The sequence below is a fragment of the Mirounga leonina genome, unplaced genomic scaffold (genome assembly GCF_011800145.1).
Source record: "Mirounga leonina isolate KUSES-001 unplaced genomic scaffold, KU_Mleo_1.0 Mir_165, whole genome shotgun sequence".
NCBI classification, from domain to species: domain Eukaryota; kingdom Metazoa; phylum Chordata; class Mammalia; order Carnivora; family Phocidae; genus Mirounga; species Mirounga leonina.
In genome coordinates this window covers 11,638,392-11,655,137 of record NW_023270415.1, presented here as the reverse complement: position 1 = coordinate 11,655,137, position 16,746 = coordinate 11,638,392, and positions in this window count along the sequence as shown.

Below are 16,746 nucleotides of genomic sequence, written 5' to 3'. Positions count from 1 at the left end.
TGAAATGGGATTAATAATACTAATATAGGATTGTCGAAAGTATAAAATGAGCCAATTTTTTCAAATTAATGAATATATAGCCTAACAAACAGGATAACCTATATACCATCTGAAAGAACATCTTCATGGACATCCCTAAATTTAGCCAGAGTTATCACTTTTCATCTCAGATTTGATTTTTCCCTAGTGCAAATTCCAATCAAGTGTTAATTTCCCTCATTATGTCCTAACCCAACCGTGCCTTTATCCCAGACCTCTTATTTTTGTGATGATAGAAAAATATCTTACTACACATATTTCTTCAGAAATAAATAGCAATTTCTGATAGAATTTAAAAAGAAGAACTTCTGGCCCAATGATACATGAACTCATAATGGCTTAATTTCAAAGCTATTTATGCATTCCTTAAATGTAAATCCTTTTCACTAGGCACATCTCCTATTTTGTTTTGTTTTGTTTCATATTTATTTCATCAGTAGGAAAGGGATGATACTTTGTATATACAAAGTCAGACTTAAGATAGAAAGTGACTCAATTGGGCAATGAAGAGATGAAATGCCTGGTGGATAGTCATCAGAATGCTGCAGCTGCCCAAAATACACTTAAAAATCAGCTGTGCTTACAGTCTCTAATTCTGGCGGTGAAATGTTTTTGGCCCAGATAACATAGTATTTGCTACACAAAAGCAAATCAAAACACATCTCCTGTGTAAACGCCACTAAGGAAGACAAATTATAAGGAGGTGCTTGTACATGCGTCTAACTACAGGCAGCTTTAGTTGAAAAGAATCTCATTATCTCAGGTCTACCATATGTACATGTGTGTATAAGTAGAAGGAAGACAAATTCAAAATATGGCCTCAGCTAGTAGGATTGTGAGGGCCAATCTAAGCTCTTTAATTGAGGTATTACATATTAGCTTTAATACTTATGACACACATACTCCAAACACAGCTCTCTAGTCAAGAGAGGATCAGACCACTGAGATTTTTATGCTCACAGTTTATTAAAAATTAAATAATCTCCAAACAAACACAACAAAAGTTGTAGTATAATTTAAATGTTGCATTTAACAAGTCAATATTTTAACATAAAAATGTAATGAAATATAAATGTGCTTTTCACAGGGTAGTCATAAAATGTATTAAAAATATATTATAACTTACAAAGAGTGTGGTCTAGTAAGGGGGACAGAAGCATCAAGCTCTATGATTAGCATTTTCTTTCATCTCTGTTAGAATTTCTCTGCAGTGGTGTGTTTAACATTGTTTAACATCACTTGGAAATAACATCGAATGTCTAAACTTAAGACCTTGGTGAATAGGAGAGCCAGACAAATGTCCTCTAACTATTACCTGCCAATGATAGGCTAACCTTTCAACAAAACTCTTCTGTGTATTCGTAATGGCCTAAAGAAGAGACATAACTATGTACATCAAATTTCATTGTTGGAATTAATATTAGATATTACCTAATTCAATATTATTTAATGACAGATGAGAAAACTAAGACTCAAAAAGACTAAGTGACTTGTACATAGACACAGAGCTTATAAAAGCAGGATAAAACAAAAACCTATGTCCTTAGAGCCTATTCCCAAAATATTATTATTATATCTAATTTTAAAACACAAACAGAACCCAGATCTATTTCAGCATCATAAAAAAATGAGAAAAAATCAATTTGATAATACATTACCAGGAGAATTTAATAAATTATTAATATTGAACATAGAATTAGCTGTACATCCACATTTAATCACAAAGGAGAACTATTTATATGTTATTCTAATTAAAAAAACTAGGTAAACAAATATAATAAAGTAAGAGAAAAAGATATACCAACACTTTCTAGTAAATGTATAGAAGTTACACACACAAAAAAGGAGTAATACTTAACTTTGGGAAAGGACATGGTCATACATTAAAACAATGGAAAATAAATTTTACTTCTCATTTTATTTTTATTCTTTTTGGTTTTTGTGAACATGTGTTTTTCCTAATTTTATTTTTCATAAAATAGCCAAGCTCTCTATCTTTATTCAAGGAAGTTAATACCCTACAAATGAATAATATGCTTTCTTTGCAAATAACTATGAAAATTCACCCCAAAATTACCATATACTAGGTAGTGCAAGAAGAAAGTCTCAGTAAACATAAAAAGCAGAACTCATATGGCCATATTTTCTGACCCTAATGAAATAAATCTAATCAAAGCTTCTGTTTAACAACAAACAAAATCTCGTGTACCCAACCTAGACGTAGTAACGAGAACTAGATATGTAGTCCCAACTGAAACAATCAAACAACTGGACAATATATACGAACACTTTTTAAAACACAGAACATCAAGCAACAAAGACAGTGATCCCTGAGAGATGGGAAATAAATGACATGAGCCACATGATTGTCCATTGCTTACTTCCTTGAGAGAGATTCCAGACAATAGCACAGGGAGGTACAACCCAGGTGAAATCCAGTGGACTTCCCGACTTTCGACAGAGCTGAAGTCCAGAAAGATCAAGTTAGAGTTATCAGGACAAAGTACAGGAGAGGAAAGGTGTTGCAGACAGAAAAATCAAGAGATTCCTGTTAACTAATGATCAGTGGTCCTCCTTGATGACTGATCAGTGCATGTATGTGGTCAAACTACCCGAGACTAGAGAAAGAGCCACCTGAAAAAAATTAGAGGAAATAGTACCCAGCAACTATCACATAGCACAGAGAGTAATATCTGTACCTACCAACCAGATTACAAAAAACTCCTAATTTCTGGGGCATTGGATAAAGTACACATGACATTCTTGTATCAGGAATGGAAATTAATTGGGTCTAGTCTAAGCACCTCACTGGACCCACCTAATCTTCAAGGCCTGAAAGGATCAAACTACTTGCAAGTAACATTGACTGAAAAATAAGCACAAGAATATTATAAGAGGTCCAAATTTTTCACTATTCAAAAAAAGTAAAATTCACAATGCCTGGCATCCAGTGAAAAGTTACCAGGCATGCAGACAAGCAGGAAAATATGACATATAATGAGGAGAAAAATTAACTAATCAAAAGCAACAAAAGTGTTGCACAAGCAATATAAAATGAAATGCAGAGATTTAAAAAAAGAATTTAATGAGCTGGGGGACAACTACAAGTGGCATAATACATTTGTAATTAAAGTTCTAATAAAGAAGAGAGAAAGTAGTCTACAGAAAAATTGCTTGAAAAAATAATAGTTGGGAATTTTCTAAATTTAGTGGCAGCTATAAAACTGCAGATGTTAGAAAATCAGTGGATCCAGGGGTGCCTGGGTGGCTCAGTTGGTTAAACAGCTGTCTTCGGCTCAGGTCATGATCCCAGGGTCCTGGGATCGAGCCCCACATTGGGCTCCCTGCTCAGTAGAGAGCCTGCTTCTCCCTCTCCCTCTGCCTGCCTCTCTGCCTACTTGTGCTCTCTATCTCTCTGTCAAATAAATAAATAAAATCTTTAAAAAAAAAGAAAATCAGTGGATCCAAGCATAAGAAACATGAAGAAAACAACACCAAGTCAGCTCATAATCAAATTCCTTGAAACCAGCAATAAAGAGAAAATCTTAAAATCGGGGAGAAAAAAAGATTACATACCAAGAAAGAAGATGAGAATGACAGAATTCTTACCAGAAATGATGTAAGCAAGAAAACACTGGAACTACAGCTTTAGAATAACAAAAGAAAAAACTCTCAACTTGTGATTCCATACCCAGCAAAACATCTTTCCACAGCAAAGGCAAAATAAGAATTTTTAGAGCAAACCTCCACTCCCAGAAATATTAAAATCATTCAAGATGAAGGAAAAGTATATGAAATGAAAATCTATATTTACCAAAAAGAATGGAAAACAACAGAAATAATTACTTGGAAAAAAATACATAAAACTTTCCTTTAAATAAGTCAATTTTTTTAAACAATTGGCTGCTTACACAAAAATAATGACATTGTAGTATAAAGTTGAAATATATGGGAAAGTATAGGGCCTAAAAGTCATAGCACAAAGGCCCGGAGGAGAGAAATGATATATACTATTGTAACACTCTTGTACCGTATGTGATGTGTTAAATAATATTTGAAAATAGAGCATGTGAGAATGCCTGGGTGGCTCAGTCGGTTAAGCCTTCGGCTCAGGTCATGATCCCAGGGTTCTGGGATTGAGTCCTGCATCAGGCTCCCTGCTGAGCTTCTCCCTCTCCCTCTGCTGCTCCCCCTGCTTGTGTGCTCTTTCTCTCTCTCTGACAAATAAATTTTAAAAATCTTAGAAAAGAAAGAAAATAGAACATGTGAGATTAAAGATATATATTGTAAATTCTAAAGCAGCTATTAAAATAATGAGACAATGAGATATGGCTAAGAGGCCAAAAAAAGAACGAAACAGAAATCATAAAAATCATAAAAACACTCAATCTATAAGAAAGTGAAAATAAGGGAAAAGTGAGCAAAGAATAAATGGAACAGTAGAAAATAAATAGCAGGATATTAGACTTGAAACTAACCATATCAGTACTTACATAAATCAAAATGATCTAAACCAGCTAATTCAAGGGCAATGTCAGATTGGATAGAAAAAGGAAGATTCAACTCTGTGCTACATAAAAGAGGCATACTCTAAATATAAAGATACAAATAGGTTGAAAATTGAAGAAATAAAAGGATAGAAAAGGAAATCATAGAAACACTAATCAAAAGAAATCTGGAGTGGCTGTATTAATGTCAGACAAAGTAGATTATAGAGGAAAGAATATTATCTTAGATAAAAGTCATATCATAATAATAAAGAAGTCTACTCTCAAGATTGTATAATAAATTTACAGTTATGCACCTAATAACAACTTCAAAGCATACAAAGCAAAAAAATGATAGGATGGCAAGGGAGAATATATATATCCACAATTACGTTGGAAATTTCTATACCCCTCATACAATATCTGATAGAACAAGTAGACAGAAAATCTGTAAGCTTGTAGAAGACTTAACACTATGAATAATTCGATGTAATCGATACTTACAGAATTCTTCACCTAACACCAACAGAATATGCATTTATTTCAAGTGTGTATATAATATTTATAAAATAAATGATATTCTGGACAATAAATAAGTTCTAATATGTTTAAAATAGTAAAGTCAAACAAAGTATGTTCCCTAACTATGAAGGAATTAAATTAGAAATCATTAAAAAAAAAGAAGAAATCATTAGCAAAAAGATCTCTGAAAAATCTCCAAATATTTGGAAACTAAGTAACACTTCTACATACTTGTTTCAAATAAAAGAAATCAAAAGGGAAAAGAGAAAGTGTTTTGAACTGAGTAAAATGAAAGCACAATATTTCAAAATCTGTGGAATATTGCTAACGCAATACTGGCAGGAAAAAAGGAAATAGTTAAGATTAAAAAGAAAATTAATGCAATAAAAATCAGAGAAACTCTAGAGAAAGAAAATGGAAACAAAAGCTTGTTTTTTGAGATGATTAATGAGAGTGACACTTTATCCAGATGAATCAGAAGGTAAAAGGAAAGAAGAAAAAAAATTAACACTAGTAGCAATGCAAGCAGTGTCATCAGTATAGATTTTACAGATATTAAAAGCATAATAACGGACTACTATGAATAACTTTATGCTAACTAATTTAACAGCTTAGATGAAATGGACAAATTCTTTGAAAGATACAAACCACCAAACCTTACTCACGAAGAAATAGAAAACCTGAATAGATCTACTTCTATTGAATAAATTCAGTTTGTATTTAAAAACCATCCCACAAAGAAAACTCTGGATCAAAATGGTTTCACTGGTGAATCCTACCAACCCTTTAAGGAAGAAATAATACCAATTTTACAGAAATTCTTCCAGAAAATTAAAGAGGAGGGAATACTTCTTAGTTTATTTTTTTGTATCAATTTTACCCAAAACCAGCCAAAATACGTTTTAAGAATAGAAAAGAAGTCCTTAGGCCAATATCCCTCATAAAATGGATGCAAAAATTCTAAAACAAAATGTTAGTGATATGGTTCTGAAAATATATTAAAAGATAATATATAATCATCAAGTGTGATTAATCCCAGCATATAAGAATTTATCACCATTTCATATTTTTGGTGTGACATTAAAAAATATTATTTTTAAAATTTTAATTGCCCAGCATTTATTGATTGTGATTGCATTGGATCCAAGAATTTCTCACCAATGTTTTATAGTTTTTAATGTACAGATCTTGCACATCTTTGTTAAAAATATGATTTTTTTGTATTCTGATCTTGTATCTTGGAACTTTGTTAATCTCTTATTAGTTTTTGGTAATGTTTTTTGTATATTCCATTGGATTCCATTATATATATATATATATGTATATATATATATCATATCTCTTCTATGAGTAGGGACAGTTTTATTTTTTTTAATATTTTAATTTTTCCCTTTCCAATCTGAATGCATTTCTTCTTTTTTTTCTTTTTCTTTTTTTTTGGGGGGGGGCTTCCCTGTATTGGCTAGAACCTCTCCTAAAATATTGAATAATCTTGTTTCTAATCTCAGGGAGAAATCATTCAGTCTTCTGCCATTAAGCACACTCGGGGTTTTCATAGATGCCATTCATTAGGTTGAGATTGCCTTTCTCTCTCTGCATGCTGAGACCTTTTATAAAGAATGGATGTTGGATTTTCTCAAATGCCTTTTCAGCATCAACCGATAGGCTCATGCCACCAAACACTACCATTTAGAATCATATCAAAAATATGAAATAGTGGTAAATCTGACAAAAGATGTGCAAGACCTGTATAGTAGAAACTACAAAACATTGGTGAGAAATTGAAGAGGACCTAAATAAATGGAGATATACTTTGTCATGTGTCAGAAAAGCCAGTGTTGTTAAGGTGTCACTTATCCCCAGATTGATCTCTAGTTTCAATGGAACCCCAATCAAAATCCCAGTGGGATTTTTTGGTAAAATTGACAAGCTGATTCTAAAATTCCTATGGCAGTTGAAAGAACTTAAATAAGCCAGAAGAAAATATCTTCTAATTTACATAAAATGATTGGAAAAGATGTCACTAATAAAAAATTCCTCTGAACAGAAATATAAAGAAAGCAAGAGAGGAAATGAGTTCGGAAGCTATCTGGGGAAAGGGAGTTCTAGGCAAACGGAACCACAGATGCAAATGGCCTGAGACAAGAACATGTTATATGCACAAGGAACAACATGGAGGCCATTACGATTGGAGTATAATAAGCAGAGGAAGAATGAACAGAGGTGAGATTGCCAATTTAACCAAGTGCCAGATCATGTATAGCTAAAGATACGAGTGGGAAACACACTGAAAAGTTATGAACAAGGAATGTTATGAGAACTTAGGTTTTTGCTGGATTCATTAGACTAAAGGAGGCAAGGCTCAAAGACCATTGAACAAGCTATTGCAATAACCCAGTGACAGTATGGTAGCTCAGACCAGGCTGGTAAAGGAGGAAGTCATGAGAATGGTTGAATTCAGAAATATATTATGAAACTAAGGCCAACGAGATTTATCAACTGATTGTATGGAAGTATGAGAGAAGAAAGAGAGGAATCAAGGCTGACTCCAAGATTTTTCATCTGGATGACATGATGGATTACCATTTGCCAAAATGAGAAAAGTTACGGAAAGAGTATGATGGTGGGGTAATGAAAAGTTTGGTGTAGTTCAAGTTAATATGCCTATCAAGATAGACAACTGGAAACATGATTACAGTGTTCAGAGAAGCAGTCCTGGCTAAAGATAAGAATTTGATATTTCAAGCTGTGAGGCTAGATGAGGTCACACAAGGGAGTGACAGTAAGCCCTGAGCTGCCCTGATGTGTAAAGGAAAGATAAAGAAACAAATACAGACTAAAGAAACTGTGAAGAAGGAGCTAGAAGGATAGGAGGAGACCAGAGTAGTGTCCTGGGAACAAATGAAAACAGTTTCAAGAAAAAAATAACTAACAAATGTGTCCAAACCTGCCTAAGGACTGGTCACTGGATTTAGAACCAAGGAGTTCATTTGTGACCTGAGAGCCAGTCTAAATGTGATTGGACTGGGCTCAGGAGAAAAAGGGAAAAGAGGATTCACAGAAAAGACAACTCTTTTGAGGACATTTTCTGTAAAGGGAAGCAGAGAAAATAGGTCAGTAGCTGGAAAGGGATAGGAGATAAAGAATTGAAAATAAATCAAAGTTTGACTTCAGGTGGTAGAATTAAAGGAGGCTTTTTTTCTCCTTATTTGTTTTTGTCTGTATTTTCCAAATCCTTATAATGAGTGTATGTTGCTTTTATAACCAGAAAATAACACGTTAGGAAAAGAAAAATACGTAAGTAATTTCTCCTCCCTCTTCCCATTACATATAGATAGTCTCTGTTAGCAAGACAGAGGATTATTGGGATACAACCTTAAAAAAAAAAAAAAAAAAGATTCCAGAACACAGCAGCAAAAGACAAGCTATAGAGTGTCTGCAACATGCATCAGAATTCAGGTGCCTTGGCTTAGCCACACCATGCCCTAGGCTATAGCCAGAGGTGTGGATGCCACCCAAGAAGCACTTTCAATGTCTGGGAAGCCTTTCTTTTTAGTATCCGTATGTTATGATGATTCAAATTGCTCATAATTATTTTGGAATAGAATGTATTTAATATTAAATAATTTGCTTCTTTTTTTATGTGTTAAGAAGCTGGGAAATAAGACAATCTCATTTATAATTGCATCAAAAAGAATAAAGTACCTAGGAATAACTTTAACCAAGGAGGTGAAAGACTGGTATACTGAAAACTGCAAGACATTAATGAAAGAAATTTAAGAAGACACAAATAAATGGAAAGATATTCCATGCTCATGGATTGGAAGAATCAATATTATTAAAATGTCCATACTACTCAAAGGAATCTACATATTCAGTGCAATCCTTATCAAAATTCCAATGGCATTTTTCAAAGAAATAGAACAAATAATCCTCAAATGTGTATGAACCACAAAGGTCCCAAACAGCCAAAGCAATCTTGAGAAACGACAAAGCTAGAAGAATCATGCTCCCTGATTTCAAAGTATATTACAAAACTACAGTAATTAAAACATTATGGCACTGACATAAAAATAGACACAATGATCAGCAGAACAGAATAGAGATCCCAGAAATAAACCCACACATATATGGTCAATTAATTTGTAATAAAAGACCCAAGTTATACAATGGGAAAAGGACAGTCTCTCCAATAAATGGTTTGGGGAAAATTGGACAGCCCCATGCAAAAGAATAAAACTCAACCATTATTTTACACCATTCAAAAAAATTAACTCAAAATGGATGAAAGACTTAAAAGTAAGGCCCGGAACCATAAAATCCCTGGGGGAATATAGGCAGCAATCTCCCTGATAGAGGTCTTAGCAATGATATTTTGAATCTGACACCAAAAACAGAGCAACAAAAGCAAAAATAAATAAGGGGGACTATATCATACTAAAAAGCTTCTGCCCAACAAAAGAAGCCATCCACAGAATGAAAAGGCTACCTACAAAATGGAAGAAAATATTTTCAAATCATATACCTGATAAGGAGTTGATGCCCAAAATAAATTAAAACCTCACACACTCAATGGCTAAAAACAATCTGATTAAAAATGGGCAGAGGATCTGAATAGACATATTTCAAAGAAGACACAGATGGCATTCATGTACATGTTCATCATCACCTATCATCAGGAAGATACAAATCAAAACTATAATAAGATATCACCTCATACCTGTTAGGATAGCAATTACCAAAAAAAAAAAAAAAAAAAACAAGAAATAACAAGGATGGCAAGGATGTTGGAAAAAGAGAATTTTGTGCACTGTTGTAGTAAATTGGCACAACCACTATGAAAAACAGTAAAGAGAGTCCTCAAAAAATTAAAAATGTGATCCCTCATCCCAATCTGGGGTATTTATCTGAAGAAAATGAAAGGGGAAAAACATACTAACTTAGACAGGTAGGTATCTGCACCTCCATGTTCATTGCAGCATTATTTACAATATCCAAGACACAGAAGCAACCTAAGGGTTTATCAGTAGATGCATGGATTTAAAAAAAAATTGTGGTTATATATACAATGGGGTATTTTTCAGCCATAAAAAATAAAACTAATAAGTACAAAACAATTAACTAATTATTTTGGGTGCTTATTGTAGGAAATAATTACTTTGTTTTTCAGGGATCTAAGAGGACTTCACAGAAGAGGTGATTTTAAAGCAGCGTCTTGAGTGATAACTAGTATTTCATGGTTACAAAAAAAGGGTGGGCATTCTTGACAAAGGAAATTGTAGGAGCGGGGCGCCTGGGTGGCTCAGTCATTAAGCGTCTGTCTTCGGCTCAGGTCATGATCCCAGGGTCCTGGGATCGAGCCCCACATCGGGCTTCCTGCTCAGCGGGAAGCCTGCTTCTCCCTCTCCCACTCCCCCTGCTTGTGTTCCTTCTCTCACTGTATCTCTCTCTGTCAAATAAATAAATAAAATCTTTAAAAAAAAAAAAAGAAATTGTAGGAGCAAAGGCACAGAAAAAGCGCAGGTGATTTTGGGGAGTGGGGGCACTCCTGTTTGTTCTGAGCGAAGAAAGAATAGGCAAGAAGGTGGGATGGGGAGAATTTATCGCTGGAGAGGAGACTAAAAAGGAATATTGCAATGGGGCGGTGATAGGCCAAGATGGCCATATCAGCAACTTGGATTATATCTTAGGAGTGCAAAGACAACCACCAAGGCTTTCAAGTGGGGAATATTAATAGAGATCTCGGATCTGGATTCAGGAAGAGAACTCTAATGCCAATTACGAAAGCTGGTTTAAAGGTGGAGTCTGGAAGCAAAAACACAACTCTTTTGAGTCATTGCCAAAATGTGGGTGAGATGAAAGAACTGAATGCAAACTCGTAAAGACCACATTGGTCTTCTGGTCTACACTTGGAAGTCTTTCTTTTTAAAGTCTCCCTCCCTGTGTAAAAGATATCACTGCAATCTGAATAATTCATTCCAATGGGTGTGGAAGCTGGTGGGAGGTGGGTGCCTTGTCATCTTTTTAAAGCCTCTCTGTTCTTGCTGGTGGAGCATTGGGTGGAACCAGTTTGGAAGTGCCAGTACGTGACTGCTGAAAGTCCTTCAACTCGTTTGTTCCTGTGCCAAAACAACTGAGGCCTGGCTTGCTCTTGCTGCACTCCATGTTACCAAGAGCACTCAGCTTAGTTCTGTTTGGAAGGTTACCACAATATCCGCATGCCTCGCAAAGCCAGCCTTACCTTGGGCCATCGTCCCCTGCTGGTCTACTGGCCTATACCCCATCAATGCACCCTCCAGTGTACAGTTGCTCTTCTGAACACGTAGGCTGTTGTACATGGGTTGGCTTCAGTACGACCACATAAATTTCACCGCACTCTAAAATAATCCTACATCAGATTTGTTACACCTCTAATCCATTGGTTGCCTCCCCAGCATTCATTCCTTCTTTTCAATGATTGTTAGTTTCCATTTAAGGAAACATTGTTTCTAAAAATCTGTCTTTACCCACAGGATTTAGCATGTGCATTAAGCTAACCCAACCAGCAAAGCCCACACCTCCCGCTGTAGATATTTGTTCAGAGGTAGACATACAACAAATCAGTTGAATAAAAATGTGATTGCAATGAGAATTCTGAGGAATGCCCAGATTTTTTGTGTCCATGAAGGATTCGCTATCCCTTGAAGGGAATTTAGTATGATTTTTAAATAGTTTAGGTTCTAAATTCTGATAAGTAAATTATTATTAATGGAAGATTATGTGCATGTGTCTGTGTGTGTGTGTGTGTGTGTGTAGTCTTTATATCCCTGTCGATTGGTTGCATTAATGTACAATGTATTTGTGGAGGAAATTTTCAATAATGACAGAAGCTATTGTGACATTTTCTGTTACAACAAATCATCCTTACAAATGAGAGTGTATATCGGTATATGCATATGAATCCATGCATGTAAAATAAATAAGCATGCATTGTACATCTTTGTTTCGGAACGTGATAATCAGAGGCAGAGAGGTACACATGTTGGTCTCAGCTCACATCCCCTATAATCTGAGACACTTTTGTTCTGCTCTGATGTGGCAAGATCTAGCTTTTGGACATGCTCCAAGGCAAAGACAAAGGTGAACAGAGTAAGAATACCAAGGTATATAGTGAGGTTTGCAATGACAGGCCTACAGACGGCCTTCACCCTGACATACTAAAAGCAGACTCCAATTTTTAGGTAGAGTTATACCTTCCTCCAAAAAGGAAACTTTTGATGATTAATTACAGTATTTGTATGAAACATCACCAGAATTAAATGAGAAAGGAAAAGAAGCAAAGCAATATACACTGCTATTAAATTATAGTTCTTATAAAAATAATTGGAAGAGGTAGACTAAAATGTCTCATTCTTAAGTAAATTGTTGAATTACTCCCAATTTTATTTTTCTGCATTTTTTCCATGTTTTTGCTCCCATCCAGCACAGACTATTGAAAGCTATAAACTCTCCTATTGTTTGACTAATAATAGGAAAACCAACAAAGATGATACACATTTCTTCTTTTTCCATTTGACCTCAAATCTACAGCCTGTCTATTTTGGATAAGCCAAAAGAGCTGTGCTTACAACAATTGATTGTCCATTTATTATTGTCATTAATATTTAAGAATCTTTGATTTTACATTCACCATTATACATAAGCCAAAATAGCCTATGTATGATCATGCTGCTCCTTCTAGAATTGCTCTGAGTCATATTCACAACTTCTTCAAGTCTCAGCTTCCATGGAAGATGCTGCCTACACTGTGTCATTTGTGAAATGCCAAAAGAATGATCTAATCAATTCACATAAACTGTTATTAATGAAAATATTTTCCCCATAGACTTGCACATTGTCTGAAATTCATATCATTAATGTCATTTCATAAGGTCTATCATTTGATTCAAATTATCTCAATGGGTTTATCTGTTTAATTAACTCATTATTAATTAGCAGAGTGTAAGACAAATAGGACTCAGATAAAGGATGAATAAATCTTGGTGGAGATATAAAAAGGAATGCCAAAGAAGCACACCAGATCCCTGAGTGCAGCTCATAGTCACTTGACAAAGTCCTGCCCCATCTAGGGTCTGGTACCCTTGAGCAATGGGACTCAGGGGCTGAAAATAACACACTAGAGTCTGACTTCATGACACTGCTGAAAAGAAATGGGAGACCACCAAGGGAAGTTTCAGGGAGAAATTAAAGCAACTTTCTTCTTCTAAGCAATTTCATGGAAATCTCTGATCCACTTTCCCAGAACCTCAGCTCTCCTTGATCTATCTGTTAGAGACTACAGTAAAAATTTTCCATCTGAGTCAATTGCCTAATAATGATATTGGTCTTCTTAGTAAGTACAAAAAAGTCCTTAGCATTAAAATATAATTTTCATTCGTGTAATACCTGTATTAGTACAGTAATATGTACTAATGCATCACGTAGGGAGAACGAAATCTCGATCGTACCTCCCCCATGGAGGAAAGATGATAATGCATTGATTGTGCCTGGAAAGAATCAAGTGCTCCATGTCCTAAATGGTTTTGAGCTTATATAGTAATTTACAGGAAGCTAATGTTGTGTACCCAGGTTGGGGTTGAGGGCTAATTCTGTAACACTGAAGTGTTTTTTAAGATATCTGTGAGGTTGACTCATTTTAAGGTAAACCACAAGTCAAAGCAGCCGGTAGAGCAAATGTTTCTTAAAAGGAAATGTATTCCCAGCATTATAGTAAAGCTTCTGCTGATGAGACCGATTTAGGAAATTTTTAAAAGGCAGGTACTACTTTCCAGTTCTTCAGCTCACTTTCTGTAGTTTTAAATCCTGACTAAGTAACCAAAGAAAAGAACCCATGGGCTGGAGGTCACAGAGTCAGGAGCTGGATGGTTTTGCAGACGACTCTCATCCTTCTCACTTTTCCCTTTTCCTCCTTTTCTTTGTTACGGCTAATCAAACACTGCAACTGGCTGAGATCACAGAGGGGCCACCTGTCCCTGCACTGAGAATCCTGATTTCTAGTCACCTCCCTCCCTTATCTAAAGTCGTTCTAATCATAAACGGGGGGTGGGGGGGAGCAAGTAGAAAGAGAAAAGAGAAAGACCACAGTAAACACAGACAACACAAACAGCATAGACCCACCCAACGTAAGCAAAGACATAGGAAATTAAATATATAGATGCCTTTCTTATTTTTCAATCATTTAGCTAAAAGGGGGTAGGGAGAAATGGGATATGTCATTTAAAACTATTTTCAAATTATGTCTCAAAATCTTCAAATAAATTATGTTTGAAATTTGCTACTTGCCGATGATTCTACCCTGGAAAATACAAAATGGCTTGTATCTTAGTTTCCTTCTTGTAATGAAATAATACCTTTGGATAATGAATGTCAGCCAGTTCCTTGTTACCCAAAGGTCTCCTAGCCATCTTTGAAGACCCACTATTTACCTTCTGGAACAGCCCTCCCTTCCACACTCCTGACCCCTCTAGTACTTTGTTTTTGGAACATGCATTTGGCACTTATCACAGACTGCCTTGGTAGTTATTTTCTGTCTGTGTATTTGTCTCCCCAACTATATACCGACATCTCTTTAAGGACAGAATATCTAATTTCTGTGTCATCCATGATCATCGCCACTGCAGTAATGAAATAAAGCTAAGTGTTCTCATGAATAACATCAGCTCAACCTTGACACAATCCTGCAAAAGAAACTCATCGAGAAGTTAAGCAACACACCCAAGATTAAATTTTAGTAAACAGCAATGATCTACTCATTTATTCCGCTGTTACCCACAAAGCAATGATTCTGAATCTTTAGTACCCCACAGAACACCACAGGGAAATTGGGCTGCTGGTGCCTGGGAATAACTGGCCCAAGCTGGTGGAAATCCATTTCTCAGTATATCCATATACCCATTTGTGGCACACTGCATAGCATGGCAACTGTTTCGGACGGTCTGTTGCAAGTGATCTTCGTGTCATTAGACAGTGACTTACATGTGGAGGTGGATGCCGGACTCAATGAGCCTTGAGCTTTTTCATAACAGAATCAGGATTGAGAAATGGTGAGTAAAATAAATACTCAAAGACTTCTATCCCAAGGCCAGGAAGGCAGCGATGGTTAGATGAGAAGAACAGAGGAGGCTTACTTAGTGCAGAAGGCAGGATTACATTTATAGAGTCCTTCAGCAACACTGAGTTCCTACAGTACACTTGGCTCTATTAGGCACTGGCGGTCTAGTCCCAGCCTCCAACTTGAAGATTAACGGGGAAGTCCCACCTATCAATACATTATTATGAGAGAGAAGCTGTTACAGCCATGGAGGTATACACAGGGTCTTGTGGAAACATAACTGAGTAAGCATTAAAGGGGAAACAGAATTTTATTAAGCAGAAATCTGGAGTATAGGAAAGTAGTTTGATCTGCATGAAAGGCACAGCAGAAATAAATGCAATGATGAATCATCATAGTTAGATAATGTCTGGAGAAATATAAAGAGAAATGCTGGTGGGAAACAACGTCAGAGGTAAGTATGGTCCCGAGCATAGAGGGGAGCCGAGGGTTAAGCACATTTATAGGCATCGGTGCTTTGCTGTTTACTAAAAACCATCAGAGATGAAGGAAGGAAGGTGATACAAAGCCTTAAGTAGGGCAGGGAATAGGGTTCCAGACTTAGCAAATAAAATTATAGAATGACCACTTAAATTTGAGTTTCAGATAAACAACAAATAATTTTTTTCATCTCTTGCAAGATCTGGGGCATACTTAGGCTAAAAAGTTCTCTGTCATTTATCTGAAATTCAAACTTCACAGGTTGACCTGTCTTTTACCAGCAGTTCTAGTGGGAGGACAATAGAAAGTGAGCCTTGACTCTGACAGTGTTTCTCAGAGTGTCTGTGGTTCTCCTGCCATAGAATCCCTCCGTGTGCTCATACATTTTGAACTGCACTGCAGACTTGCTTAATCATTATCATCACCCTCAAAGTAAACAGAGGAAACCTGCTTTTCTAAGCTCCTCAGATGGTTCTATGATTTACGAAAGTTTAAGAACCACAATAAGCAACTCTTTCTCGAATGTAGGACACAAAGAAGCAGGTGGGAGTAATATTGTGAAGATGGTGGAGTAGACGCACCCACATTGAATGACCCCCTCATCCTGAGTAGTTTAGAAGGTATCCGTCCAGAACTGAGGAACTGGGAGTCATGATTGTAACTTAAAAAGAGCACAAAAGAATTGTAGCATTTGGGGATGCCTGGGTGACTCGGGTCATGATCCCAGGGTCCTGGGATGGAGTCCCACGTTGGGCTCCCTGCTCAATGGGGAGTCTGCTTCTCCCTCTTCCTCTGCCCCTCCCTCTCCATTCATGCTCTGTCTCTTGCTTCCTCTCTTTCTCAAATAAATAAAATCCTTAAAAAAAAAAAAAGAATTGCAGCAGACATGAGGATAGGTGTCCCCAAGAAATTATGAATATGATTTTTTGATTCTTACTAGTAGTGAGAACGCCAGTGAATTTAAATAGTGTGGGTGTGTAAAGGATTTGCTGGACAACATAATTCTATTAGTTCTTGACGGTCCAAGGGTAATAAAAGCAGCAAGAGAAATTAGAATCTAGGGATTAATTGAAATTATGTTAATGAATTTAACAGCAGGCAAGAGTGGCAGGAAGTCAAAGAGATAAA